Raw genomic sequence first — 7,613 nt, 5'->3', positions numbered from 1 at the left:
TGATTCCTGACTGGCCTCTTCTCTTTCTCTCACCTCTCAATTTCTGTCCTCTCTCTCTCTCTCTGTCCTTCTCTGTCCCTTCTCTTTTTCTATATCTGCTCCCTTCTCGACCCCCCTTTCTCATGCCCCCAGATAAACTTCCTTTTATACTAGACAGGTCATATGGCTGGTATGTCATGGGTGGGGTGCCTCTGCGGCACCCCCTTCCACCTCACCATATCGTGTTTTACAAAACATATCTGTCACTCTGCGGGGTTTTTTTTTAATCCCTAAGGTTTCAAGTTTTATTGCTCAGAAACTCTACATCATGAGGGTTCTTGTATAGACTAGCTATTTCCCTCTGTGCTAAACTGTTCAGCTCATTCTGCTTTGGAAGAGCCCAAGAGAAGCAGCTCCTGTCTCCTTCCACTCCCCTTCTCCCCTCCTTTCTGGCTGGAGCAGAGACTGTCAATCATAGGCAGAGACAAGGCAGACAAAGCTTCACTTGTAAAGGACCTCTTTCCAGCATCTCCTCTCTTCTCCTTTGCCCAGACTACCCCAGTGAGCTGGAGCACTGAAGAAGATTCTCTTGCCAATAACACTGAAAAGAAAGAGGAAGGTATGTAATTTTTTTCTCTATGCAAACATTTTATATCATTTATTCTCTTCTAAGTTGCTGCTATAGGTTTGAGCAGAAATATGTGTATGCATGCTGAATAGAGGGGAAAGACATAAAGACTGAGGAGTCCTCTAAGGAAATGGGACATGCTCTTTGAAAGGGATGGGTCGTGAGATAGAGCAAAGACCCTGATCAAAAGAGGGTAGAAAATGTGGGTCCTTGACTGGGAAAGCCATTGGCCAAATTTCCCAAAAAAGGCTGCTTGCTCAGTGTCATTCGTTTAATGTGCAAATTCTCTCTGCATCCAACACTCCCACCCAACCCCTCAGAATTATGTGTGAGTGATGAAATACATAAGCTTGCCCCGTCAGTCCTCTACACAAAGTTAATTGCAATGTCAAAGAAAGCAAATGCTTTTGCTTTTAGAAGCTATGATTCCTGAAAAGAAACCCGTAGCAATGCAGGACACAAAGAGGGAATTCATTGACTCCATACTTGCTGTTCCGACCATGGAACACAGCACAGAGTCTCTCCCTTCAGGGCTTAAAAGTACCCCTTTTAAGATTCCTTGCCTCGGTGACTTGCACAGTCTATGAAAAGCTCTCCCCATGGTTGGTCTTTTTCTCCTCTGATGAGTTATTGTTTGTGGTCATAAAATAATTAGAACGATGTAAGATTATCAATATTATCTCATAGCATGCTGTATGATGTCTGAAAGCAGACCTTCAGTGACTGGTGGCTGCTTCCCCAAGGGTAAGGTATCCTGAGGGTTTAGGCTGCCATATGTGTTATCCGTTTTCTATGCCGTTTCTGTTCCTTGACATACGCCTTGAGATAGTTCATTTCAGAACTTGGCTGCCCTAGCACAACCCCCCTCTAAGACAGTTGATAAGAAAAGCAGGGGATATAAATAATAAGCGATTGTCTTTCAATGCCCAAGAGAGCCTAGGCAGGGTAACAATTTTAATATCACCCAACTACCATTTTGAAATCTCAAGTGTCAAACATTCAGGGCAGGAGTCGTCTGTTGGTTTTTGCAGACTTGCTTCTCTCCCGTTAGCTGTTGACAGACATCTGAACAGGGACTGCTCTTTCAGCCTAATTCATCAACTCTGTGTTATTCCACTGCCTGAACACTGGTTCCCAGAACTGGCATCAGCTGCATCCATGAATGCTGAGCCACAAGCGTCTGAATGCTCGAACTACATCGCCTTGTTGGTTTTGGCCATCTGATGGTTTAGTTTTTCTTTTTAAGTCTCCATTTAACTCCAGCCATTCAAAAGCCTGCCAAAAACTCTCACAGAGCTAAACTTGGCAATTCCCTTCCAAATGACAGTGCAACCATTTAGTGATGCTTGCGTGGAAACGCCTTCCTTGTAGCTTTGCATCCTCTGCAGGGAATTTTTTTTTTCCTGACAAAGTTTGTGTTGTGTGTATGTAAATGTTAAAGAATGCCAATATTGGGATATAAGTGGTATCATATTAGGAGCAATATTAAGACCATCAAATTGAAGTTTTTAGGAAACCAGTGCATAACCAGTCTCAAAGGTTCTCATGGTCCTTCAGTATTTACGGTCTTTCATTGGGTTTTCTTGCCACCCAGATTCTCCAGGAGGAATTTTAAGAGCATGCATATGACCTAAAATAGAAAAAAATGGAGAGACATTTCCTTCAAACTGTTCGGTCTTCTCACTCTGGTTTGCATTTGAAAAATATACAGCTTTGGTGGATTTGCAAGGATTATGGTTGATGTTTCTTGGTGGGGAGAAAATGATGACAAATATACCCAGGGAACAACCTGCCCAGACACTTTCCATTTGCTAGGTAAGAATTAAAGCTATTTATCTGAACCTAAGTAAAGGAAGAGACGGCTTCAGTTACAACATATAATTTATTAAGTGTTAAAAAAAAAATCAGGGAAAAAAAAAGCCTACCCTAGGAGCCTGCCAGCTGTGGAAATTTCCATTGCTGAAGACTGAGCCTCGGGCAGAAACACAAGTCTGCGCTCTGGCACAGACATGAGGTACATGGTATGGCACCATACCTGTCTTTCCAGAAACATATTTGCTCATTCCTGAAGTGAACGCTTTCAGTTATTTCTATGAGTCAAGCACTGAATCAGGTGCCTGAATGATTTTTTAAAAATGTTTTTAAGCTTCAGGCATTACCTTACTTTCATGATGCTGGCGTATCCCCTTCGAAGCCTCGGATCAACGCAGGCCTCCTCCTTGCCTCTCCTCAGTCTATGTTCTCTCTGTCAGGTGTATGTATGGCTATCAATGCCATAAAAAAAACCTCCTGATTAGGATCATATTTCTACTTCTAACCTTGACTTTTAAAGATTATATTCAACTCCTAAACTACTTGAAAATTTCACTTAGATATCTGGTGGCCATCCCAAGTTTAATTAGCATCAAAATATTATTCTTGAAGTTGTATGAAATTGGTTGCCTCCAGTTTAAAAAAAAAGACTGTGTGTGTGCATGTGTATGTACGTGTATGTATGTATGTGTGTATATTTGCGTGTGTATAAGCATGTGTGTATGTGTGTTCATACATGCTCTATGTGTGTGTATATACCACAAGCGTGATTCGCTAGAGTTACAGGAAGTTTGTGAGTTGCTTGACATGGGTGCTGGGAACTGAACCAGGGTCTTCTATAAGAGCTGTAAGATATAGAAATGCTCTTACATACTTGGCAATCTCTCCAGCACCTTTGCATTCTTTAAAAAAAAAAAAGATTTGTTTTGTTTATGTGCGTGTGTGCAATAGATTCATTTGAAGGAACACGTTTCAGTTAACATCAAATTCAATTCCAGTTTTCCTCAGCTTCCCACTCACGTGTCCTCCAAACCCAGACTCAGCATCTTACAGGCCTGTCCTTTCCCCATTTCCTTCATGGCTTATAATTTCTTGCTGTTGACCTATCTTCCACATGGTGCATAAATGTCTGCATTTCCCTGGACTTTTGCTCTGACTCAGTTTCCTCTTCTTCACACCATTATGTATGCACCACCAAATAAAAAAGTAATTCTCTAAGTCTACATACCGAAATGCTAACTACAGTCTTTCCTATGCGAAGATGCTAATCGGTATTTATTCTGCTTTTTACCTGTATTTTCAATGCATTTATAATGAACAAGTCAGATTTTAGTCATTTTTAAAACTAGTTTTTACAGGAGTGAGTGTGTGTGTGTGTGTGTGTGTGTGTGTGTGTGTGAATTTACGTGTATCACATTGTGCATGAACCTACAGAGGCCAGAAGAGGTCCTGGATCATCTCCCAGAACTTAAGTTATGTGGATGCTGGGCTGGGAATTGAACTCCAGTCCTCTGTAAGAGCAGTAAGTGGTTTTAACTGTTGAGCCATCTCTTTAGTCCTAAAAATTATAATTAACACACACACACACACATATACACACACAACCTGCTTAGTCTGTTCTTGTTGTTTGTGTGTACATGGTTTCAGGGCTGATCACTCTGTACTGGATAACAAAAAAGGAGCTCAACTCTGAGATGGGCTAATTCTTCCTCTCCTGTGTAGCAATAATAGTCAAAAAAAAAAAAAGATGCTATCAATTTGCAAGTGGAGCAGGGTGTAGGAGGAGTAGGAGGGAGTAAAGGAAAGAGGGAAAATGATACAATTCTCTTTTAATTAAAAATGTATAACAAATAAAAATAAGCTTAATTATTTAAAACAAAAGGGCAATTATGTTCTAATAAAGGCAATCAAATGGAAAGAAAGTTTGAACAGCCAAGAGCCATAAAATGAGCTCAGGAACAAAAGTAGGTAAGACAAGAAACAGTAAGAACCCAACAAAGAAAAGAGGAGGTGGAGAATGGGGGGAAGAGGAAGAGGAGAAAGAGGAGGGGGAAACCACAATGGCTAAATATAAGACCTTATAGAAAAACTATACAACTCTGATAACATTAAGCTATAATTTAGACATAGCTTCATAATAAAAACTAGAAAACTTGGGCTGTGCACTGTAGTGCTCACCTTTAACCTCAGCACTCAGAGGCAGAGATACGCAGATGAGTTCAAGGCCAGCCTGGTCTACATAGCAAGTTTCAAGGCAGTCAGGGCTAATATGGAGAGACCCTGTCTCAAAACAACAGCCACAACAAACTTTAAATGCATTAGTTAAATAGTTAAAGAGAGATGTCTCTTCCTGGCCTCCATTACCCACATACTTTCCACCTGCACCCAAACCTCTGACAGAAACCTAGTGAGACAGATTAAAGTTAGATGCTTGATAATGTTGGCTCTTATGATAAACACAAACATACATACACACAGAAACACATGCTTTTAATTTTTTACATACATACATACATACATACATACATACATACATACATGTCTTAGGGTTTCTATTCCTGTACAAAATATCATGACCAAGAAGCAAGTTGGGGAGGAAAGGGTTTATTCAGCTTACACTTCCATATTGCTGTTCATCACCAAAGGAAGTCAGGACTGGAACTCAAGCAGGTCAGGAAGTAGGAGCTAATGCAGAAGCCATGGAGGGATGCTACTTACTGGCTTGTTCCTCCTGGTTTGCTCAGCTTGCTTTCTTATAGAACCAAGGACTACCAGCCCAGGGATGGCACCACCCACTATGGGCCCTCCCACCCTTGATCACTAACTGAGAAAATGCCTTACAGCTGGATCTCATGGAGGCATTTCCTCAAGGGAGACTCCTTTCTTTGTGATAACTCCAGCTTGTGCCAAGTTGATGCACAAATCCAACCAGTACAATGTGTGGGGCAGTGGGCTGTGAGAAGCAGCTGGGCACTTGTTCGAGCATAAGCTTTGAACCCCGAGTTCCCATGGGACGGAAGGCATTCAGCATTCCTCGTGGCACCTGGCTCTTTTCACTTAGTCTCAGCCCCCCACAGCCCCTCCCACAGAGAGGTGGTCACATAGGAATAGTGCCTCAGGCTCTCCCACATGTAGATGAGGCATCCCCAAGCTCTCAGACCAAGCCAATAGGGGTTATCTGCTACCAGACCTTAACCCATCCCAAACTGTATATATTGAGCTAACTGAGAAGTAAAGGTTCGAGAGAATCATCCTGTTGTCTGAGAGTTTCTGTCACAAGAGCAGTAACAGTTGGGAAGAAGATATGCTTTCCCCAGGCACTTTCTGGACCCTCCCCTCTTCACCAGCTAGCTGACACCTCACCAGCTCAGCAAGAGCTATAACACTAGATCTGCTCTCCCAAAACGCCTTCGGGATTTTCTCCTCCCTGCTGCTTGGACCAGCTTAGCTTGGAGAGACTGGTGTAGCACATGGCTCGCACTTTGTCCCCAGAAGGGCTGGAGATCCTCATGGGAGATCCTCTGGACCAAGGACAGCAATGCATTTATTTATTTATTTATTTATTTATTTATTTATTTATTTATTTATTTATTGTGTGTTTTCAGGGAAAGGGAGGCATGCAACTGTGTGGAGAATAGAACCTGTGGGAATCAGTTCTCTCCTACTTTGCAGGCTCTAGGGGACAGAACTCAGATCTGTCAGGCTCAACTCTTTCTAAATAGCCCAACTGGCCTTGAGCTCATCACTCTTCTTCGTCTGCCTTACAAGGGCTGAGATTAGAGATGTGGACTAACCTTACCCAGATCATACTATTAATTTTGGTTATTTATTTTTTTATTAGAAAATAATCCCATCTCACTTATTTAAAGTTGCATGATGTCTAGGATGTTTTCTTAAAATAGAACAGACATCTCACCTCTCTAACTGTGGACTGTCTGTGTTGACAAGCTATATATTAGGGATACAGTTAATGTTCATCATTCCCATCTAACCTAAAACTATAAGAGAGCTCTTTATCTCAGTCGCTTTTACCTGCTGAGCCATCCCCCAGCCTAAAAATTATAACTTTGTTTTAAAATATATATTACATATAGTTTATATAGGTGTAAAATTATTTACATATAATATACATCCATCACAAAATTTTATAATATAATTTATATTGTGTAAAAGAAAGAAAAAAGTTTATCTTGCTTAACAAATATTTTGAGTGTTTCCTTTACAACAATAACTGTTGGAAGAACCAAGAATACCAGATGAATTGAAGAAAATGAAAATAATAAGGGTAGCCTTTACCAGTAACTCCACATGTATGTGTGTGTATGTGTGTATATTATATAATATATCTCACCTCATACCAGGCGACAAAGCAATGCAATGTGTGGCTCATATTTGTTGAATGAACAACATTCTAAAAGCACATTTTTATTTTGGGCAAGGACTTGAAGAAGTCTCACTGTATCCCTTTTGTGTGTACGTATGTGCATGCACCTGTGTCTATGACCAGAGGTCAGAGGAGGACATTGGGCACACCATCCCACCACTCTCCTTATTACTCTCTTAAGACAGGGTCTTTCCACCATGAGAACACAACCCACAGGATCAACTGACTGGGACTCATGGGAACTTGCAGCGATCAGGGAGTCAGAAGGGGTCTAACCTGGGTCCTCTGCACATATGTTATAGCTGAGTAGATTGGTGTTCTTATGGGAATCCTAACAGTAGGAGCAGGGGCTGTGCCTGACTCTTTTGCTTACTTATGGGACCCTTTACACTACTGGGTTGCCTTGTCCAGCCTTGGTGTGATGATATACACCTTATGGTCTTATTGTAGCTTGTTATGCCATGGGAAATCTATTCTTTACTAAGGGGAGGCAAAAGCAGGGTGGATCTGGGGGAGGAGATGAGGGATGCTTAGGGAGAGTGGAGGGAGGGGAAACTGTGTTTAGGATATAATATAGAAGATAATTTAAGAAGAGGAAGAGGAGAAGAAGAAGAGGAAGAAGGAAAAGGAGGAAGAAGAGGGTAAGGAGGAAGAAGAGGAGGAAGAGAAGGAGGAAGAGGAGGAAGAGAAGGAGGAGGAGGAAGAAGAAGAGGAAGAGGAGGAGAAGGAGGAGGAGAAGGAGGAAGAGAAGGAGAAGGAGGAGGAGGAAGAAGAGGGGGAGGAGGGGGAGGAGGAGGAGGAGGAGGAGGA

The 7,613-nt window shown here is 41.7% G+C and overlaps 1 protein-coding gene across 1 annotated transcript in view; it reads left to right on the top strand.

The window, feature by feature from the left end:
* Positions 1-386: 386 nt before the first annotated feature.
* Scrg1 (stimulator of chondrogenesis 1) overlaps positions 387-7,613 on the top strand; it is a 20,351-nt gene continuing 13,124 nt past the window's right edge. Inside the window, exon 1 of the mRNA XM_028757722.1 lies at positions 387-598. The gene's annotated coding sequence lies outside the window, so the exon portion shown is untranslated. The remainder of the gene's footprint in view (positions 599-7,613) is intronic.

The sequence above is a fragment of the Grammomys surdaster genome, unplaced genomic scaffold (assembly GCF_004785775.1).
Source record: "Grammomys surdaster isolate TR1022 unplaced genomic scaffold, NIH_TR_1.0 126182, whole genome shotgun sequence".
Lineage (NCBI taxonomy): Eukaryota > Metazoa > Chordata > Mammalia > Rodentia > Muridae > Grammomys > Grammomys surdaster.
The sequence above is the reverse complement of the archived record's forward strand: the minus strand, read 5'-3'. Positions and strand labels throughout refer to the sequence as shown.